This window comes from Centropristis striata, chromosome 11 (genome assembly GCF_030273125.1).
Source record: "Centropristis striata isolate RG_2023a ecotype Rhode Island chromosome 11, C.striata_1.0, whole genome shotgun sequence".
NCBI classification, from domain to species: Eukaryota; Metazoa; Chordata; class Actinopteri; order Perciformes; family Serranidae; genus Centropristis; species Centropristis striata.
In genome coordinates this window covers 12,826,754-12,850,998 of record NC_081527.1, presented here as the reverse complement: position 1 = coordinate 12,850,998, position 24,245 = coordinate 12,826,754, and the positions used below count along the sequence as shown (strand labels likewise).

The 24,245-nt window shown below is 39.9% G+C and overlaps 1 protein-coding gene across 3 annotated transcripts in view; it reads right to left on the bottom strand.

Moving 5' to 3' along the window:
• The window catches only part of LOC131980523 (SPRY domain-containing SOCS box protein 4-like), an 81,432-nt gene extending 58,572 nt beyond the window's left edge, over positions 1–22,860 (bottom strand). For 2 of the 3 annotated variants that reach the window (XM_059344772.1, XM_059344774.1), the window contains exon 1: positions 22,622–22,860. The gene's annotated coding sequence lies outside the window, so the exon portion shown is untranslated. Of the gene's footprint in view, positions 1–22,393; positions 22,527–22,621 lie in introns of those variants that run through there. The other variant, XM_059344775.1, reaches the window with a different exon arrangement.
• Positions 22,861–24,245: the final 1,385 nt, after the last annotated feature.

Here is a 24,245-nt window from a genome sequence, read left to right as displayed (position 1 = left end):
ATTTTGTTTTCAGACACAATTCTCTGTTAATTGTGGTTTTATTTTCATTGTGATATGTTTGGAAGAGATTGATTAATAAAGTTTTGAGTAGATATATACTATCTGTTAATAATAAATTACACTGTTCCACTAAGTACTTTTTGAGTACTTTTTGGAAAGCGGCTGAGTGTTTTAGATACGCCCACTAGTTAGTTCCCCTCTGCCTCTGTTCCCATACAGGTACTTTTGTTGCCCTAACCAATGGAGCCCGAATGTGACGTAAATAGTTCTGCAACACTTACGTGATTATTCAGCAACAATTTTGACCGTGATGTCAGTGACGCCACTCTGACAACAGACCAACGTGGCAAGAAATGATTAAAAACATGTTTTTGTACATACTCCAGTATGTATATGTACATGAGCAAATAAAAGATATACAGTACTATGCTAAATGTTTTGACAACAGACGATTTTATTTTGAAAAGGACTGAAAGAGACTTCCTGTCGATCGTAAAACTAAATCAAACTGAAGATTAAACCGTAAAGATAACGTCAAGGAGTTCAATGTTTCATGTTTAGCCCCCGAAGAGGCATGAGGTTAGTTTTCACACTAATCTTGCATATTTAAGTGTGTTTTGTGTTTAAATAAGTTTTGGATCAAATTAAACCTAGTAATTCATGCTAGCAAGGTGTGATATAGTAAGCTAGTTTTGCTCAAATTAATACTCTTGTATTTCTGTGTGTTTTATCATTTTTATTGCAACTTTCAGTTTGCAAACTGTAGCTTTATCCAACTTAATGCTCAGCTCATTGGCTTATTCACGTACTTCTGCAGAACTGAACGCTCCGCCGTGTTTCAGTTCAGTGAGTACTGATACAAAGTCATAGATCAAATTAAAATTAAAAAATACACAGATCGGTTAAAAAAATCCATGTGAACGACCAAATTCTTAACGACCATTAATCGATCATCGATTAATTATTCCCATCGCTAGTCAACAGCATTTAAAAAATCTCCATTTTAGTGGTTCGAAAACTCCAGAGTAGTGTGGACGCATGGTGTAAATATAGCAAAAGGTTTGTGTGGTAAAATACATTAGTGTGTACAACTGATGTTTCAATTTCTTGCAGATTAATTTATGTCCCTCTTTGCTCTTTTACAGCTGCCTGATGGCCTCCTCCTCACCTTCCTCCTCTCTCTCTTCTCTGCCCCCTCATCCTCCCTCCAGACCTCCATCTCCGCCCTCTCTCTGTGCTCCACCTCTCTGCTCATCCATCCATCAATCCAGCACCTCCCTCTCCACTCCTCTCACGATTTTTTCCACTGCTAATCATCTTCCTCTCTTCTCCGTCTCCATGCCCTCCCCTCTCTGTCTCCCCTCCTCCCTTTTCTCAAACATCTGCTGGTCTGCGTCTGTCACTGCTGACCCCTCGTTGCCACGTGCCAAGCCCTCCTCTCGGTGTCCCACAGAGACCCTAAATCATTAACACACACACACACACACAGATCGGCTGGTGATAGGTGGCTGTCTCCCACCCACAGAGAGCGAGAAAAGCCCACAAATTCGACCCCTGATTGCGGACTCTCATTACGTCGATGTATCATTTGTCAATTAAATGTCTTATAAAGGCCAAATCCTTCAATTAAAAGGGGCCGGCACCTCATGTGCAGAGAATCTCAATAGATTGAAGATCAACAGCAGATCACATTACAGTTACAGACACTGAAACACACAAGCTTCAAGACTACACAGCTAAAAAGAAAGTTTGCGGTGTTCAGCAAAAGAAAATGGGTCACATACAGCTGAAAAGTCAAGGACTCAGTGTCTGTATCTGTGGCAGCAAAGTAATTCTGGTAAATCTCTTTTACTGGACAACCTGCAGGGCAAGAAGTCCAGAGTGTCACCTAAAAGCTGCATTGTAAATTCAGCCTGTGCTCAGTGTGGAACAATAAAAACATTACCGCCATATAGCAATAATATACGGCAGCTTACCACAGCGAGGGAAAAAACAATGTGTCAACAACATCAAATTGCTTCCAGAACACTGCTGTTTCACAGTGGGGTTGGAGGATGTCTGCCGAATTGGCATATAATAATGTCCATTGTAGAACATCACGATGGACGATGATACCGTCTGCGTGAGTCATTCAAAATGATGAAATCATACAATCGGAAATACCCGCTACAGGAGCTATTTCCACCATGATGAATGCAATCACAATCAACATGTTGGACTCAGTGGTCGATAACTGGCAGCTATCAGAGATGGACAGCATCGCTTATTTTATTTAACAGACTTTTTCTATGCTTCAAGGTATTCTAGGCTACATTCTCTTATCAACATGATTCTCATGTATGAACAAGTCATACTGTCTGAAATGTACTTATCTTTCATTTCACTTCAAGGTCCGAAAACTCAACAGGAAACAAGATCTTACACACTGACAAACATCAAATAGTCATTTTGCTACTGAATCAACCATTGTTTCAAATCTGAGTCAGGACTTCAAAACAAGGATCCAGGTCAGTCGGGCAGACAATCAGATAGAGAAAGAGACAGGGGTAATCGTCAGGGACATAGATGTATTATATCTACACACACGCACACACACAAACACACTGACACAGATACACACACGTGAACAAGCTGCAGTGAAAAAGGCAAGCAGGCTTCTTCACGATCACACTGAAGCGGCAGAATAGATTTACTTTATCTCTTGTCAAACATCGTTGACTATTGACATGAAAGATACAAACAAACTGAGACCACATTTATGGAAAAGCATTTATGAGTTTGCCACAGTTGCTCCTGGCTTCAGCCACTGCACTTTGAACTTTTTAAAATGATGTTCAGGACTGAGATCCTGCTGTTCACAGTGCACCTTATCCATTGTTCAGTCTACTTGGACACGTCTTTATCCTCCATGTGTCTGTCCAAAAGTGAAAGGTTAGTCAAATACGTAGACTGCATGTCATAAATAAACAAGATACAATTACTGAGTTATCAGGACTGCACAGACACAGATAGACTCCCATATTTACTGCCTTTTCCTTCATATTTGTGGTGTGTATATGCACAAATTGTGTCACAGTAGGCGATAAAAAATAAAATCTGTCTGTTACAGCAGCGTTTAAAGTTCCCATCAACCCCCGAGTTTCATATTTTCCATTTACTGCACATCATGCTGTGCAAACAGAGCCATTTACAAAATGTGTTATTAGTCTTGTCACACGGGGTGACATGCACTCTGTTGTGTTGTCACACTGTGTGGCGATGGCACCGTCGACTTCCACAGAGAGCCCCCATAAACCCCAAAGTTTGGTGTGTGTGATGTTTTTATCCATCTCACCCGCTGAGTCAACATTTCTTAGTGTTTATGTGTAACTCAGCAAAACAGAGGTGTAACCATGTCATCGTGAAACATCATTTCTATAATACAAGGCAGAAACACCTGCAACATCTCTCATCCTGTGAAACTGAACTGCAGAAGCATGCAAACTACTGTTCATGGCCAAAACACCACAACATGTTCAATGTCAACCGAAAAACCAATTCAGCAACATTCGACAAACACATGATAAGACTGTGAAAGCAATTTAAGGTTCAAAATTAAAAAATAAGTTATGATTTTTTTTTTTTTAAATACAGCAGAGAAAACAGAACTAGAATGATTTTTCATATTGTTAAGTGGATTAAAAGGTACCCTGTGAACTTAGTTCCTGTGTTACATTCACTGTTTATCACCAAAACATTGTATGTATCCTCAAGTCCTAAAACTTGCAAAAGCTGATTATTTGAATATTTCAGGGCTGCTTAAAGGTGTTAAAAATAAAAAAATAAAAAAATAAAAATAAAACAATTAAAAAAATAAATTCACATTTCCACTTCCTTCAATTTTTGCATATGGTGGTGTGCCGTGTGATGACAGTTCCCATAAAATAAGATAAAAAATTAAATAAATAAATAAAAAATTAAGAATTGCAAAATCTATCACCTTGCTTCAAGTATCCGATATATTGCAATATATTGAAACGTATGGCTATGTATCATGATTAAATTGCACAGTCCTATTATTTTATTATTAGGGCCTCGGGGCAATCGCACCGAGCACTGGTCCCATACAACAATAGCTGTAGGGACCAGGCTTCGCCCCGAGCACTACTGTTATACTGTGGATTTCTTCTTATTCCTCTTCCGGACGCAATTTCGTCCCGCTACTAGTCCTACAACTTAAAGAGTTGCAGGACAAATTATAAATCAAAACGTGCGGTTTGATCGGGGTCGGTGTGCTATTACTTTTCTCTACGGAATACGAATTTTTCGCGACGTAAGTCGCAAAAAACTGCTCAAAATTTTGCATTGAAATGAATGGGACGGCCGACAGAAAATGAGCGAAAAAGAACAATCATTGGAGATTTTTAAATGTCTACTTCTCCGGCATAATTTCACCTAGAGACTCCATTTAAACTTTAAACAGTAGACACAAGTCTTGTGTATCGGTGTATTAATCCACGTTTTGATAGGTCATATAGTTTTTTATCAATCCCTGTTCAATGACCATGATCATTTTTGGAGAAATTCTGAGATTATAATGGGTGTGTATTGCACGGAATGTTCGTGTCAGAGTGTGTGATGTCATCGCTCAGAGTGTAGAGGGAGAGGTAAAACTGTCAAAAAATAAATTTGAAAACTGCGCTCCAGGCCGCATATTCCACTCTACAGAAATAATTTATACATAGAAATGTAGGAAAATTTGTCTTCTCACTCACAATCCTCTGGTAAAGCTGTCAGAGTTATAGTTTGGGCATACGACACCAAGATGCGCCACCAAAACCACCAACAGCCTCATTGGTTCCCATATTAAAAACGCAGGAAGATATTTGAAAAAGGGATATGGAACAGTTTTTTTAGATCGCTCTAACAAAGCTATTTTTTCATTTTTCTTGAAAAAAAAACACATGTAGACGTTCAGGAAGAACTCAGGACGCTCAAAATGAAGTCGGATCAATGATAGGTATTATGGTTTTGCCAAAAATGCTTTCTGTTCGAGGCCAGAAATTCCAGTCTGTCCACCTCTGCTGTCACTCTGCCAGAACAGGTGTCGTTAATTCTGTTGATTGCTTCGATCTGATTGCCTTTGATCTTTGATGTGATTACAGTTACAGATACACACACACACGCACGTAAGCATGCACACTCCTCACACATGCATACATATGCTTCAAACACACACGTGCACACGCACACACACACACACACACACACACACACACACACACACACACACACACACACACACACACACACACACACACACACACACACACACACACACACACACACACACACACACACACACACACACACACACACACACACATTTTGAGGTTAAAGGGCATAGTTTGAAATCTCTGAAGAATCTCATCATAGTGTACACACACCGGCAGTAGCCCCCGTGGCCCTTTCAGAATTTCCCCAGAGGATGGAATTTTCTAGTTTGAAGTATGCTGTCTTTTTTGCTAAAAATGTAATATTATTTTTGTGTTTTATTGTAACTCTTTATATAAAAGAGACCCAAGACTTCATGCTTTAGTTTGTTCACAGCATAACAATTATATTGTGTGGAGGGACATGGGAAAGAAAATGTGTTTGTCAATGTGGACATGACAAAGCTATTCAGGGTAATGTTTATATACTCAACAGTTTCTGTGAGAGAGTATTTTTAGCAGCTCATTAACTTACTTAAACAACTTGTTCAATAACTTGTATGACCGCAGGGCTCTGCAGAGCAGGTAAAGTGACACGTAGGAGATGACAGATGGGCTGAAGAAGAGTCGAGGAGTTCAGAGTGGAGCTGAGTGATATCGAGCAGCGTTCTGGTCAACATGGCGGCACAGCCAGCAGTTTCTCGGCCCGCAGAAATTTAGCAGCTTATGGCAGCTCCATTTCCTCCAGACAGACTGGGAGGGAGCACCGGGCTGCCACAATAATCTACTTTACTTTGGGATTAGCAGCCTCTCTGCAGGTGTCACTCACTGTCTGTCAGTCAGTCTGTCCGGATCTGTGCTGACCTCTCCAACACTCTCCCTCACTCCACGGCTCAGCCCCATGTGTGTCCTGCTCTCACTTATTCTGCATTTTGAGTTTAACTAGTGTTCTGATGATAAGCTGGTTAAGTTTAATATTGATCGGTTGGCTTTGTATCATAGAGGCCTGTATTACAAGTAATGTTTGTATGATCATGAATTGAATTTTTGCTTCTAGGATAACAGATGGTTGTAGACAGCTTTTAAGACAAACAAACAGACTGGACACAGGTTCAATCATAGACTATATATAAGAAGTGGATGTCGCCACCGTGACGTTATCCTTTGGTTTGTGAACTACCGTTTTGAAGCTTCGGGTTTGGCATTCTGGCCGTCACCATTTTTGGGGTATTTTTTGGAGTCAGCACCTTCCATAATTCACATTAACTGATGTTATTTCAATTTAAATTCACAATCAACAATTGTGAGGTTAATTTTCAGGAAACCCAGGCTTAAATCAAAATGTACATGCTGAAAAAAAATGAACAGCCAACTCCTTACAGTGTCTTTTAGTACAACCAAACACGGTACCAGACATTTTTAGATGACTAAATGTTACAATTAACTTCATGAACTGTCCAAGCTCTAGGACGGAAACACGTCACAGCTAAAAACAAGTTCACAGCTACATCGTGACTTAGACATCTATGTGAATTAAAATCTTTGAGATGAAACAATATTGTAGGGCCGTCCCAGTGGCTCACTGGTAAAGCACATACCACTAAGGCTTAGTCCCTGGCACAGCAGAGAAAAAATGTTTAATGACGTTCCCTTCCAGTGTGGACATTGGGCTCAAACACTTCTGAGTTCTTTAACAGGGTCAGACCACACATTGTTTTAACCACTTTTTTCCTAGTGTAACACGACCGCTGCAGTGGAGAGCATTGTTTAATGTCGTCAGTATTATTCAGTCTATACTCCATGCCTGGAAATGGAAATTAAGTTGTTCTTTACACAGCCTAATTGGACTATTGTGTTGTATGGAATCTGAAAAAGGACCACTAATCGGATTATTGTGTGCATGTAAATAACAGTCTCCCTTCTCCCTCTGGGGAAAAAACAACAAAAAGTCAACAGTGGAAGTGGTGGATAGGAGTGTCAGCAAACATTCAAGCAATAAAAGCACCAAGTGATGCGTTTCAGTTTTGTGCTGGCAAGTCAAATGAGACGAGAGCTGTCACAAACCAGGGAATAGAGAAAAACTCAATGCAGCAAGAGAAAGAAGCTCATACATTCAAACAGCTCATCTGCTCTGTGGAGGGGAAAGGTCAAACTGATGAATATCTGCCTCTGAAAACAAAGGACCTCGGCTCATTATACATCAACCTCGCAGAACATCCTCTTATGTCACACGATCTAATGTTGCCATGACAACTACAGAAGTACTGAGGAGCACACACATGTAGATCTAGACATGCATGCAGGCGACATGTATCAGTATGATGCAGGCCTACACAGAGGATGTCTCCGCTGTGCGCGCCGGGAGAGTAAGAGTGGAGGATATGTAGAGCCAAATATAGGAACAGAATAATGAGCTTCTTATCATCTGCTCCATCGTTTCCATATCTCCTCTGCTTTCTCCATCGCTCCATCTCTCTGTCATTTTCCCTCTCCTCCTCCCCCCTTGAATGGACCAAATATTTCCCCAGGGCCACTCTCCTGTATAAAAGAGATATATTACACCAGGAATTTTCGATTATGTGACAGGGGCCAGCTTTTCCTCCAAAAAAAAAAGGGAAAAAAACCCTCTACAGATAACAGTAGGATATTGGGCACTTTCCACGCCTCGAGCACAGAATACTCCTGTCTGTCAGATCACAACAGTTCATAGATGCAGCTAATGATTAAATCACAGAAAAAAATACTTTAGAGCTCTAACTCACTATATTTAAACCATCTTCTTATTTTTGAATGGGCTTCTAATCCTAACCACAAATAAAGACAAAAGGTCTTGTGTGATTTATAAACTTATACAAAAGCTACTTAAATGGGTGGTGGCTTTTGTATAACAATAATTTTCTCTTTTCTTTAATTTTTCAGTACATCAGCCATGACGCACAAAGCTAAGAAAAGTTTGCAAATATATACATAGGGAGGCTAAATGTCAAGTGGACAAAGGTCGTTTTTTGTTGAGCGGGGAGGAGTTTGAACGTTGTGTTTACAAACAGTGAACAACAATTCCTGCATAGTATGCTTTCAGGCAGGTGAACAGGAGGATCCTGTCCAACACATTTTCAACCATAGACACACACATTAACAAGTATCCACAGAACAATTCACACTGAACGAAGATTTTTTCATTATTAAATCGTTGCTGATTATTGTCACAATAAATTGTTTTATTTATAAAACGTCAGAAAGTTGTGAAAAATGTCCTTCACAATTTCCCAGAGACCTGAGTGTTGATTAAATTACATTCTTGTAACTAACAATCAATATCAAGTTTTTTATTGGTTCTTTCAAAGATTTTTATCTATTTTTCAATCTAAATGGGCTTTGCAACTAGCAATAATTTTTATGCTGGGTTCATAATTAGTAATTTTGTCTGTAAAATATCAGAAAATTGTGAAAAAAGTTGAAGGTGACATGTTAGAAATTGCTTTGTTATTCAGACCAACAGCCCGGAACCCAAAGACACTCAATTTATTATTGTATAAAACAGATAAAAGCTGCACATCTTTACATTTGATGAGCTGGAAACAACAGATATTTAGCATATCTGCTTGAAAATCGTCTCAAATGATTAATTGATTGTCAGAATTTCTTAATGGCTGAAGCAATGGATGAAATGACTCATTTTTTAAGCTCTTGTCGTCTCTATCTCTCTCTTGGATCTGCTTTTTCCACCCACACCCACACACACACACACACACACACACACACAAACACACACTAACACACAAAGACACACACTTGTTGGATGTACAGACTCTCCTGTTTCACAGCCACCTCCTGTGTCTTTGACTAATTCAAGGCCAGCTCTGTTACAGACAGAGATAAACCGTCTCGGAGGTCGAAGCCTTGAAGCAAACCGATGCTTTTCCTCTTTCTTGCCACTAATTGTCGGCATCTGTCACTTAAATACAAACACCTGTTGGTTTCAGACCGAGGGTCGTGGTAAGGAGGATGACAAACAGCTGGCTCACATATGTCTGTCTCTCTGAATGCCCGTCTGTCTTCGCGTCACAGTATCTGTCTCATATCCTGCATCTGTCCACAGATCTGCCAACAGCCTCGTCAGTTTGTCTAAACTGGCAGATTTCAGCCTTCATCGTACGGAAGCATCTGTCCTCGTCCTTGTTTCTCCCTCTCTTACACACACACTCACGCTCCAGAGTCTGACCCAGATCCTCGCTTAATGAAAAACAAAAATGAATGAATGAATAAATTATAAGTGGGGGATGCTCTCCCTGTTATGTGAACCTTGTGCCCTTTTCATCTCATGCAATAGCTTTTTACCCATCTCTCTTTCTCACACAAACCTTTTCTTACTCACTCTTTTACTCGTTCACACAAATTTGCTTCGCTGAGCCCTCATCATCTCTCGTAATCCCCCACAAGTGGTAGAGTATTTTTTCTCCTCTCACTTTCTCTTTCCCTCTCGCTCTTGCACACACACAAACTGTGTTTCAGTATCTGATAGTAAAGCACTGACTGAGATGACATAGTGCTTCTGTTCTGAGTGTTCTCTGAGAGCTCCAGTACACTCACTTTCAATCTGAGTTTGGTGTGTTTGTGCTCGAAAGCTTTCGAAAGCGTTGCTGGGTGCAAATGACACCCAGGAGGTCTTTCTTCTGAGCTGAGATGATGCTGGAAATAATTCTGGTGGCGAAATCCAAAACAAAGTCACAGCTAATAATAGAGGAAGAAACAGATCCTTTAGAGCGGATTCTAGTACAACAACAGGAACAGCAGTCAAGGAAATTGTATATTCATTCCCTAAACCAAACAAAGAGGTGGCATGGAGAGAGAGTCCTCTTCTTTAGAAACACATGCAGAGTGAACCCAGGTCGCTCAATTCCATTACACTATTCTGTGTATTTTAAGGAAAACTGAGATTGTACTGAAATCCCTATTACCCAGCACATGCATTGGTGGCAGAGATCTACACTGCATTGAGTGCACTTTTCTAGTTACATTTTTGAGTATCTTTTGGGTGTAAAAATGAGCATAATTTGGCCTTATCATCTTAAAAAGGATAATATATCAGTGAAAGCCTCCAAAGGGCCAAGAAGACTATTATTGTGGGTTTAATGAGCAAGTGGCCATGAGAAATCAGGACAATATGTCTCACAACGATCCTTCCAGATTTACCTGAGAGGTGCATCATTACAGAAATTATCTGCAGTTACAGGCCGACCATGCAGAAATTGTCAATTTAGCTTTATAAACGCAACATTTAAATTTGGCCACTGGCCCAATAAAAGTGAAAGCAAACCCCAGATCCCCTCTCGTTCTGAAATGAGCTTTGTCCACTTGGTGTTTGGCCTTGCTATATTTGCATTTTTTTCTGCGCTGTAGCCACTTTTTACTCAGCTGCATGCCCAAAGGATGATGCCTCAAAAACATCCTGAACACAGCAAAATGAAAAAAAAGAAAGAAAATACAGGCATAGGGCAGGTTCTCTATAGATACAGACATCACCACACACTTCTAGTGGGTCATAAGTGATGACTGAGATGGATTATTTTATGTGAGACTATACGTTGTTGTTTTTTTAGGAAAATACTGCATAGTGTATCTTTAAATTCAGCACATTTACTAAAAATCTTCTTTGGGCAGTGTGACAGAAAATAAAGGTCTGCTGTTTGTCGATTTTGGTTGGCTTGGTTAGATAAGTGACTTTAAACCGTTTAATATTTGTCTCACAATTTGTTCAGCTATCTTAGTTGAAAAGAATAGAAAGTGAAGGTAGCCCACTGGTAAGAAAGAGAAACCAATCACACTGTCCACATGACTGGACTCGTGCACACACTGTGGCAATCAAAGCCCACTGCAGGGCTTGTTTTCCTTCTGTATTTATTGCCTGTGAGAACCAACAATTTCCCTTTCCTTTCAAATGCACTGACAGCTTAAATCGCTCTGTGTGAGACAGAGTAGTATTTGACATTTCCATTATAACTACTACTTTTCCCTCTCTAGGTTCACAATTATCCACCAATTCAGGTTTAAACACGGGGGAGGAGATAGTAGCGAACGCCCTCCATCGCATATCAAATAAAAAGTGAAACCTCTTATTCGTTTCAATTCTCAGCTAATATAAAGCATGCATAAATAAACACAAAGACGTATAAATAAATACATTTTTTTCGCTTTTCACTGGCAGCTAAACATATACACACTCACATATAAATATTCATAAACACGCAGCTGCTGAATGACATTATAAGCCCGTCCAGTGCAGTGACTGTCTGAAGTTGGTTGATGAACAGTGATTGCTATTATGTGATTAAGTGATTACTAACTGCAAACCATTTCTCTCTCCCTTACACACACACACACACACACACACACACACACACACACACACACACAGTGGGCTCCACTCCGCTCAGACTGGTGACACACCTCATCAAACTGTGGTCTCTTATAAGTGGTGCTGACACGTGCGCTTGTGTGTCTGCCTGTGTGTCTGCCTGTGCTCATAATCATACCACTCTGTGTGTGCGTGTGTGTGTATCACTGTCTGTGCAGCAGCAGCATGCCTTCACAGCACGTGGTGGTGGTCTGGTTTCCGCTCAAAGGGTTGTGAAGTGGCCTGATGAAAGCTCACACATGGTGGCAGCGAGACGAGCGTGACCTCCTGTCGTGACCGCAGCGCTCAAACGGCTGGAGGACAGAACTCCCCGGCCCATCACGGATATTCAGCAGTGACAGGACAGTTAGACTTTGGTCAGGTTGTCATGGAAATGAGCTCGTCTTTAATGTCTGGATGCTGCCATGGACAAGAGGATGTTTCACTGGAACATTATAGCTACATCAGGACTTTTACATTAACTCACTTTCTGGATATTGTGGTCATTAATCTCTATTATTATTTAAGTTTAAAAGGGTACTGAAATAATACTGCACTTCTGGCGACTCAAAAGAAACAGATTTTTAAAGAGACTAGTCATAACAGAAGCAGCAGATGACCCGACTTTGAGTCCCTCTTATGGTTCAAGCTCCCTAAACACTCAACACCTAATTTCCCATGATGCAATTCAATATTGTCTTTGTTTATGCCTAGTTCCAGTCATGTGGAGGGTAAGGATGGGAAAGGTTCCCATGTTTACGACTCGGAAGCATTGATGTCACAGAACAAATCAAGACAGTTGTATGGTTACAAATCAAATCAATTTTATTTATATAGCCCAAAATCACAAATCACAGATTTGCCTCAAAGGCAGGTCACAGAGTTGTTGATTAAAGGCTTATAAATACTGTGTGTTATGACAATATATACACACAATTTGGGTTGAACACCAAGCTGTGTAAAGGCTTTTCTTTGCTTCTGTCACATATGACGGCATTCAGCTATTCAGCGGAATATACACATAAGTCCTGCACATCTATGGAAGCAGCACAATCATAGCATTCAAAAGTTTTTTTTATGCATTATAACAAAGTAACAATGCCACAAATCATAAAAAGTTACTTCCTTGGACCGTCAGATTTTTAACTTTCCGTCAGTCCTTGAATGAATCATGTGACAAATGCTTTCATCAAGTGACCAAACATTTCATCAAAACCATTTTTTCTACGTCTCTCTCTCATAAATTTTTCAAACAAATGGCCCATTTGCACTAATAACATCCTATAAAAAACAATAAATTATGCGCACCTCAGTGCAACTGGGAAGCCATGAATGAATCAGCTGAGACCAACATTTACATGAAAAAAATTCAGTGAAACTTTGACTGAACCGCAGGTTGTTTACACAGAGCAGAGAGGAAAGGACAAGAGAGGCTGGAAGTAGAGGGCGAAAAATTTGAATAGATTAATATGTATAGCATTTGGTGCCCAGATTTATTTCTTAAATATTGGTAACACTTGTGGGAACCTGAGAAAATGCTATATTTAGATTGTTTTTTTAATGTATATCAAATTGAATTATTAGATTAAACTTAATTATCAAAGTGATTACACATGCATTATGTAATTCATTATGATTTCTGGCATTATAATTTTATACTGTACAAAGGACACCTTTGATTTCTCTCTACTTTTAGCCATGACTTTGTAGTTTCCATAGAGGTTCAGGACTTATATATTACAGTGAAAAATGCTTTGGCCTTCACAGTCACCAGATCTCGAAAAACTGGGTGTGACATGTATTAAGACACCCATCTATACATGTGTGTGATTCAGTGATCCAGTATCTGAGGATAACTCGCCGTTAGATTTGCTCTGATCTCACAGTAATAAATGCTAATGTGAATGGTAGCCTGAGGCACCATTGCAAGCATTATGAATTTATTAAACACAGTACGTACACCTAACTGTGGCAATGAATCATTTATTTTATCATGCTAGTCTCTATTCTGGGACTAAACATGTTGTATTTAAATTCACCACCCTCGCTTAATTCTCACCTTTACAGAGACATCACCATCTGCAGTGACACACTCCACTGTACTCCCTCTTCTCTTATCCTCCTCATATGCTGCTGAGGTCTCTCATCTTTCTCCCACATTTCCTTACACCTCTCTTCTCATCAGTTACCTCCATCTACCAGCCTTCCAGTCTGAAATGACTCATTACAATACAAGCCTCCTTCAAAATGCAAACCTCTTTTCCTCTCTCGTTTGCTCCTTTCTCACCGTCTTTTCACCTGTCTTCTTTCTCACTCACACACATCCCTCTTCACTTCCCCTTTCCTCTCTCGGTCCGCCCTCACACCCTCTCACAAACTCGTTCCTTCCATTTTTCCTTCCACAATATCCGCCTCATCCGCCTTTTATTCCTCCCTCCTAACTTCCCATCTTCCTCCTTTCTCACCCATTTCTACTTCCACCCCTCTTTAAGCTCTCATTCTGTTTTTGTGCGTCTTTCTGTTCATGCAACCCTTCCTTCCTCTACAGCTTTCTCCAGCCAGAAAGCATGACTCCCTCCTTCTGTCGCTGCTTGACTCAAAGGTGCCCGTCACAGAGTCAATGAGTCACACTTCTGTACATCCCTGCCATGATTTCGCATGACATGACATCAAAAAAGAACCAAAAAGCCCACAGAGTGCTCTCTACAAACACACACACACACAGTCCCTTTGAGAAATCTTCCAGGCTCATGTCCATCATTAGTTCACTATTAAACAATAGGGAGCAGAAAGAACCAGCTGCAAACCACAACCAGCTGTGCTATTATAATCTCCCTGCTGTGTGTGTGTGTGTGTGTGTGTGTGTGTGTGTGTGTGTATGTGTGTGTGTGTGTGTGTGTGTGTGTGTGTGTGTGTGTGTGTGTGTGTGTGTGATTTTTTTTTCAGAATGCTGATACCTTTGTTTAAGCCTATATTAACTTTTCCCAAATTGGCAGCTTTTGATCATTTGCTGGCCTTCCTCATTCATTTTAAGTATGTGTGTGTGAGAGTGTGCAAAGGGCCTATCTCCATAATTAGGGCAGACCAGCCACACATGGGTCTCCCCTGACACTTCCCCTCCAAGACCTAAATATTCATGAGACTCTAAACGCTTTCATGAGCTCTGTAATTATGGCCAGAAAATAGAAGGAGAGAGAGACAAAGATGGAAAGAGGGAGAGAGCGGGAGAAAGGGAAGGAAATGCCCTCGCACTTTTTAAGCACAGGCTGTCCCGTAGTATTAGCAGATAATATCAACAGTGTGGTGCAGTTCGGCCATCCAAGACAGAGAAGCCAGAGACTATTTCCAGAGTCATCATTGCTGCAGCGCAATTCAATTAAAAACTGAACTTTCCCTTTGTTTTGTGCATCTGCTGCACTAAGAGTTGCATAATTTGACATGGAGAGCTCACTTAGAGCATGGATATTAAAGCAAACAAGCTGACACACAAATTTCCCACCGCTGTGAATTAAAAACGATTCTACATCGTGTTGCACTGGTATTAGGTGGATGGATATATGGAGCTGTAGTGTCACAGAGGCAATTTGCCTCGACAGCTGTGGACAGAAATCACTTAGACTCAACAGTCCAAGGATTCAAAATCAATAATCAGTTATGGCTTGTACTTATTTTTGTGAGGACTTTCAAGAAACAGATGCCATCAGTTTATTCCCCATGAGCTTGGAGGATCTGCCAAGTAAGAGCTGGGCGAAAAACCAAAAATACACTAAGGTTGACATCAGGAGTCGACCTACGAGTGACTGATCTAATTTGGCTCGTGCAGGTGTGTTCAGTAAAAGCATTTCCCCAGGTGATGTAGTGAGTGGTCGGCTGAAAAATTAAAACACCTACTCATCATCCAGTTATATGCTGCTAACTCCTGTTGCTTTGTTTCTATTCTAAAATGAACAATAAAGTGAAGAAAACAAGGGTGGTTTTTTCCATGACTGTAGAAAAGTTCAAGGAACGGCACACTGGGGGGGGGGCTTTATGCTAAGCTAAGCTAACCAGCTGCTAGCTGCTAGCTGTAGCTTCATATTTACTGTACAGCATAATGCAAATAAGTGTATTTCATAAAAAATGTTGTTGTATGCATGTATGCATGTTTAAAACATGATCATATAATGCACACTTGTTATTATCAAGAGGCCCTGTTGGTACCTAAATAGTTTTTATTATTGTTATGTTAACATTTAAAATGACTGTTCAATCAATATTTTGACCATATCCCAGCTCTAAAGCAGGCCCCATTATCTTTAAGGCCTGAGGACAAATGTAATATCACATCTAATATTAGTGCGAATATGATGTGTGGTAACCAGGCCACAGAGTGCTGTCTGGTCTATTTTGGGGTTTATAAGTAAATAGTCGGAGAAGCCAGCAAGAATTCCTGTTACAGTAACACTCACTGAGATGAAATGTGAGAACACTTCAAGGCCTTTAAAGAGAAACTCTGGCGGGAAGCTCTATTGTTTTTCCAATTCGTAAAACAGAAGAATCATGAAAGATCCAACCAGACATTTGTTGTTCATATCCAAAGCATATCAGAGCAGTGAATATAGCCTGATAGTTTGGGTTTTGTCAAGTTTTTCACTCTAACCAAAATGATCACATGCCTGCTTTAAATTCCAGGATGAGTCAATTGATTTTATCCAACTGGAAAGGCCATCAGATAGTCTCCTGGAAGCAATGAAATCACAGTCAGACTGCAGCACGAGGCTGCTGATTCAGAGCTGATTGTCCCGGCATTGACACGCAGTGACGCTGCACTGACAAAAGAGAAAGAAAAGAAACTATTCAATATTGAGGAGAAATGCACAAACAAAGACACGGACCATGAATCACAGCAAGACGACAAATGAGCAAGAGCACCTCAGACACTGCTGTCATTTATATGTAAATGAGCACACCGCTATGCAGCCCGATTCACTCTCCAGAAAAAACAAAAGACAGAGCAAACTTCCAATCAGATCAGACAAGATGTCACGACGAGGTGATTGGGACTGACAGGAAGCCAAACGAAACGTGACAAGACGAGGTGAAATGAGCTAAGATGATGAGGTTTACGAGGAGCGGACATTAGCTGTAACTAAGGTCTGTTTGTTACAACACTAATGATTTCATGTCCCCTGTTGTCTCCCCAAGGGCTCCAACTCCTCTGCTGGCTTGTCAGGCTGTATATCCTGTGAGGAGGGGGGGGGGGGGAGGCTATGATTAACGATTCACTCCTGCAATCTTTCCTTAACAAACTGACGCATATCACACAGCGTGACAACAAGATGACAAGCAGCATCAACCGCGTCCTGACAAACTGATGAGCAAGCGAAAACATAAGGAGATGCACCAGTAAAGTTGCACACAGCTGATTTTTCAGGAGCCATCTCTGCCACTCACTGGACTGTCAGGCTCCAGGAGGAGATCTGCCTGTATTACTGCAAAGTACACTATTACTGGAGTTATCCTGTCATTGTAATAATGGCCTCTGAGTCACCAGTGCATCAGCAGGCACAACACACACAGGAACACACAGGTGTGCCCACACACAGGTTGTACACTACATTTAAACACTAAGTGCCTGTCAAGGGCAGAAGGAACACATCGTCTTCCTGTTTGTTTCTCTCTGCAGCAGGTGATGTCATTTACTTTAGAGTGCAGCAGTGCATGAGACTGCCGTTTTCCTTGAGTGACGTCTGTGTATTTGTAAAAAATGTGTGTGAGTGGGAGCCTGTGTGTCCCTGAGTGTGTTTGTGTGAAATTTCTGTAAGCTCAGCAGTCGATCACTGACTTTACAAAAGGCTGCTGAATATAAATCCATTCCCACTCCCATGTCAGATACATACATTTACATGGTCGTCCAAGGACAGAAACATAGAAATGACTTTACCAAGAGTGAACCAGACACACTGACAGTCAGATGAATAGAAGGGTAAATATTTATTATACCTATTATATAAAGAGCTGAAACAATTAATCTGTCGGCAGAGAATTAATTAACCTCCAGCCGTGCTTGCAGCTCAGTGATGCTGTTAGCTCTTTAAGCTACATGCTAACATCCTGGTGTTTAGCAGGTATGATGCTCACTATGTTCATCACCTAAGATTGACTTATTACACAGCTTTGTAAAATGCTCGATTCTGATTGGTCAGTCACAGCATTCTACTGTCTGTTATTTCTGAATGATGTCATGTATGAATAACAACGAGATGCAGTTCTGAATCTAAAAGAGTATTTTTTAGTGAAAGCGATAAAATATTTTTAAAAAACATTAAAAGCATCTAATTTTGTGTCAAATTATTGATTGACTGCTATGAAAAGTTAAAATATCACCAATGTAATTACAACTTATCTCAAGGGAGGCTTGAATGTGTGTAGCATATTTAATGGAAATTTGTCGAAGGCCAGACCGGTGCCGAGACTGATTTTAGAAGTGGAAAATAAATCATATATGGTGGCCAGCATAGTAATTTTCTGAGCTGGAATTAAAATAGACCTTTTTTATGAGGATTGTGCACCGATTTTTTTATCACACTGAAAATGTACCCTGAGTGGTACTCTCACAAACAAAACTTTATTAAATAATATTTAACATTTTTACACACTACATTATACAAACAATGTATTACATGTACAGTTATATACACCGATACCGATAAGCCTTTGATAGGCCGATAATATTTGTCAACCAATATATCTCTTGGGCTCCAATAGTTACTAATATATTTCAGTATGGACCAAAGCATGGACGAATCGACCAACGTTGCCATAGAGCCACAGCACTAACATTCACTGGGTACAGCTTCAAAAATGTGAGGATTTGTTGCTTTTCTTTGTCTTGGATGATATCAAACTAAATATATTTGGGTATAGTTTTTCAACTGTTGGTCAGATGAAACAGAGGACTTCAGCCCTGGGAATGTCTTCCCCCACCAGTTCCTGACATTTTACTGACAAAATTACTGATAAAGAATCACTAATGAAAATGATTGCTAGTCGCAACCCTGGAGAGACAAATAGATAGATCAAAATCATTTCAAAGCAGCAATTTCACACTTTGCTCATGCTTGCCGAAATGTGACTCTCACCAACACTCTGTGATCTGTCTTGTGTCTTTATTTAGACTAATTTGAGGCTTCACAGGTTCAGATTTTAAAGCCTGCTTCCTGTACAGGGCCTGCTTCCTGTGGTACTCTACTGTAGCACAAAAAGACACAGTGGGGGTGGTGGAGGAAATAAAGTAATTAAAAATAATGATGGCTGATGGAGAACAGCTCATACCGACTACAAAATGCTGCCTGTCTTGTCACCAGATCACCTCATGTGTCACTGAATGATGAGCCCGGTGACACACTGGGCACTGAGCAGAATGCAGATGAGCAATATGCCCTGCAACTGGCAAGAAATTGACATAAAATCTAATTGAAATTTCTGTGATCAAGATGTTGATGAATTGATGTGCAATAACACATAGTCAACTCCTCTGCAGTTGCTATTGAGAACTGCCAGAAAAAGTCACCCATCCCTGCATTTAAATTAGCACTCTGACATCACTGGCACCCTTCTGCACAGGGATTACTCCACCATGCTTCAGGCAGAACTTTCACTATCTCGGTTTAAGGATTTTTACCGCTCTACACATAATGCCAGTCAGTATCTGTTCAGTATAAGTAGCAGTGACAGGGTGTGATAAGACACAGCCGAGTTAAAAACCCTTATCTGGCCTACGAGCTGAATCCCATCTGCCTCTCTCCTCACTGACTCATAATGCTGCTTATTAGTCCCTCTGGAGGGATAAAGGGGACAAGGGGAGATTTCTAAAAAAGGGAGGGAAAAAGCAGGAAATAAAGAGAGAAAAAGCAGATTAGAAGGAGAACAGCTGAGCAAGACGAGAGAGGAAAGACCAACGAAAGACTAGAAATGGCTACATTTTTTGAGGAAAATTAAGCATGCTCGCTGATGCTGAAAACTGCAGGTGTGAACAGGAACAAAAATGTTTTTAAACACTCAAAGTGTTTTTGATGCGTAAGAGCTGAAAGCAGCGGAAAACAGTTTAAGTGTTTTCGCTGAAATCAGAGCCGTCATTTTAAAGAGTCAGAGATGAAAGCAGTTGAAATGTCAGCTGAACTGAACCGTGCCGCAAACAACTGAAATTCCAGCTGAAGAATAATAAAATGAATTGATGTGCGAGTAGGACTGCTTGATTATGGCAAAAATCAATGTGTATATCATGCTTTAATTGAACTTTAAAAAATGTATTTTTATCAGTGGAATTTACTAGCCTGGCTAACACCAGACTATTCTCAAATGAGAATGTTCGAAATTAAATTCGAGCGCGCAAGGCAGTCTGGGTATACCCAGGCTAGGAATTTACATGAAATAAAATTAAATTGATAAACAAATAGAAATAAATGACAAAAATATATATAAATATCTAAAATTAATAATATAAAAATAATATATTATTAACACACATTTTCTATTTTTTTCTATTTATTTTATTATATTTCAAAATATAAAATTGAAAAATAATTTTGTTGTAGTAAAAATAAATATATATATATATAAAAAAAATATGCTGCAATGCATTGCCATAACTTACCTACCATTGCCATAACCCAATACTAAAAATATATATTCAACATTTTAGTTAAATATATTCAACATATTCCAGTCATTCAGCGACACAGCTATAAAAGGGGTGACAAAACAGCAGCACAGAAATACTTTTATCTTGTTCATTTTTTATAATCGTCGAAAGCAAAATCGTAATTGGAAATAGATTTGTGTGAAAGGCAGACAGCAGATGAAATTTCCACAGAAGTTGAATCGTCGCAGACAGATGAAGTGTCAGAAAGTTCAACAACCGAAGAGGGAGGAAAGACGAACAGTTAGAGCAAATATGTGGACAGGAGACAAAACATTGTGGAAAAAAAAGATGTGGAGAAGATGTTTGCAACATAATGTTTGAGATATTTTGGGGATGCACAGGGGAAGCAGAAAATCAAGAAGAAGAGGTGAAAAGTATGTATGGAAGATGAAATGTAAGGAAAAAGAGACACAGGGGGCATGCTGGTGAGCAGACTGGTCTCCCATTGTGACCGGCTGGTCAGATCCAGCAGACAGATAAATGACCTCCTGTCACCATTACAGTGCCGCATCCCCTCCTCCTCCTCATCTCTCCATCCCTCCATCTCTCTCCCCACCGACCACCCCCCTCCCTTATCTCGACAGGTCATCCATCAACCGGCAGACTCCACCCACTCTCAATCTGCGCACACACAGACTTTTTTTTTGCTTGTTACATGTTATTAAACCAAATGAAGCGATGCTGCACCTGGTACATGTGAGGAGGGAGTGATCACCCACTGTTCTCCCTCTTCCACCTTTCCTCCTCTTGCACTACCATCCTTCTCCTCTGCTCTTTTTTTTACACTCCATCTCTCTCTAGTCCTCTTTCCTCTCCTCCCTCCCCTATCCTACCAGCTGCTCTCCATTTTCCATGTCCTTGTTACCTTACCCATCTTAGCTGAGTAAATGTCAAGGTGTAGCCACAGACAGAAGTGATCACTCATAGAGAGCTACCAGGGAAGGCATTTCTTTTTCACAAAAGAGAATATACACAGACAACTCTCTCAAACAACTGCTGGTATAGAGAAACACTTCCTGTGGCACATCTATCAGGATACTTACAGCTAATGTTGGTCATTAAATGTTAAAGTGCAGGTACATAAATTAGCGTCCCTTAGATGCAAGCCTTTGCCAAACGAGTTCACACAATGCTGATTAAGCCTTTCACCAATCACCACCAATCAGGTAAATGTTTCTGGACTGATGCTCCAGATTAAATAGAAACTCCATGTTCAGAGGAAGCATTAATGTAAAATAATAATACAGTTTAAAAAAACAAGTGACACTGATGATGAACACAGAGCTCGCCTCCTGCGTACACACATTATAAGCTTGTTTACAGTGTATGTGTAATTACTCTCACTGCCAGAGAGGGGAGACAAAAGTTCAACACTGCAGGTTTAATCATTTTGAAATGGGGATGAGAAGATATACAATCATATCGTGGATTGTGCTGAAAAATAAAAAAAGTTGTTTGTGATTAATTTTTATTACAGGATAATCGTTAATATCCCTTTTATCGTGCTCTTAATAAGGGAACCCTTATGATTAATGATTATCTTATTTAAGATTTCTGTTTTTTACTCACTCAAAAAGATGTGTCTTATCTGTGACGCAATAAAAATAGTTATTTTTGTTAACAAAATAGTAGGGAAAGTGAATCCAGCATATTTCCATATCAAGATAATATCGCGAATCGGAAATTATTTCGTCCAGGATAATCATGACGTGAAATTCTAATATTGTCTCATGCCTATTTTGAAACAGTAGTAACTATATTTTGACTATATTATAACTCTAAGATGTCTCAGGTAAAACGTCAATTTCAGTTGAATTTCCGACAACATTGATGCAACGTGTGACATTTAGAGGGGTTTCAAATGGATCCATGAAAGGGCCGGTGGGCTGCAGTAGCACACCTGACTTTAATCACCTGAACTGTCCTCACTCAGGTGTCCTCTAATGAATGCACTTAGGTTATAATAAAGCCCGGATCCCTAAACACACATATCATATTATTCAGACAATACAGTGAGATTCAGACATCCCCATCCCATTACTGTGTGCTGACAGGTGAAGCTGTAGAAATCATTATAGCATATGAAGTCATGCACACGCGGTGTCAACGTATTTCTGGTGTTACCTGGGAGAACTTCGGCACACTGCACGGTGATAAACTACAAATAACCCTCGCTATAGAAAGGAAAGTCGTTTTCCTCGGTTTGAAATTTAAATTTATACAGTCAGTGAACGGTCCGAGCATTGAATAAAGATACTTTTTAAAAGAAAACACAGCGACCTGGTACACATAACCTAGTGCTTCAAACCCTGTGGTCGGGAGTTCATCCGGTGTAAACAGAGAAACACTCACCGAACACGAACTCAACTCGTCTACAAACGACACTTTTCTCCGAGGATTTCTCCACCAGGTGAGAAGAGCCGGGGCCTCTCCACTTCTCCGCTGATGACAACAATGATAATTCCACGGCTGTTTCTTGTGTTTCGGCGATGTAGCGACGTTTCTTTGTTGCGGTAAACTGCAGCTCGACACATCCAAGCAGCCAGGGACCGATGCTGAGTGTCCATTTACTCCGCGAATGAGCGCTGATTGGTCGCTTCCACCACAACACAACATTCTGCTCTGACGCGATTGGTCCAGGCTCCCAAGGCGCATTCAATAGCTGCTCGTACTTTCAGCTTCCCGTTGTACCAATTAATAGAGCTGTACACAATTATGACTACTGCTACTACTACAGCTGTTACATCTATTACAAATACAGTTCCTACTGCCAGTAACAATAATAATTGCTGATTTCCAAATCAGCCATTATAGTTAATGAATCCTTTGTTTCTAAACAATTTTATTTGGTTAAGTTCAAGGTGTTCATCTATGGGCACACCTATGTGCTGCAGCTATCACATAAATCTCGAAGCTTTCTTTTTTGTTTTTTGTCATCGTCATATTATTTGTCATTTAATTGATTATGATTCATACTTTTTTTTTTACCTTTCTTTTTCATCCTCAGTAAAAAAAAAAAAAATACACATTTACAGTTCCAGGATTCCGATAGCACTTGAAGGCATCATTATCCCCATGCTTTATTTCTCTTTTCTTGTGTACATCCCAGATTGTGGTTTCAAACTGAATATTTATCACTCAACAAATCAGCGGGCTGTTAAGTAGAAGTCCATTTTAATACATAATCAGAAGATCAATGGGCAGATCTGCTGTAACATCTGAATTTCAGGCTGTTTTGCTTAAGTAAAACAGCAGGATTGATTGATTTTCATTGAGTTTTAACAGGGTTAGTGTGTCCGCTGCTGTGTGCTAAACAACCTTAACAGCTGTACCAAATAATCAATACTATCGCATGTCGTATGACATTTTTTAATACGAGTCCAACCATGTCGTGTATGATGATGGATTATTCCAATCTCCATCTACCCACATGCATTGATTAATTCTGCTGTAGGTATTACGTGGGCATTACAGAAAACTAAATGGAAATTGATTCTTTCATCGGCCTCTAATGTTTGAGCATGAAAATGATCATGAAGACATGCGCAAAGGGTGACTTGTGTGAGTGTGTTGGTATGTGTGCCAGATAGAAGATAATATCTTCTTTCTGACACCGACTTTTTTTAATTGACTGGCAATTTAATTATGAATTTTTTAATTTCAATGTAGGGAGTGAAAGCACAGCTCACTGAATACACGACATCTAATTTGTGAACTGGTGAATTCTCTAATGAGCTATTTGGCTCCACCTAGTGGTGACTGAAGGCAAATACAGTTTGTGGACTTATTTCTATTCAGACTCCATACCTCCATTTCTGTACTTGTAATTTCCTCTTCCCTTTTTTGAAACAAACTTTATACTGATGCACATTTCTGTAGTATTTTTATTGCTTGTAATCTATAAAATAGAAACTGATACCCCTATGGTACATAAGGTGCACTATCAGACTTCGTACCACCCTGTATTCTATGCATA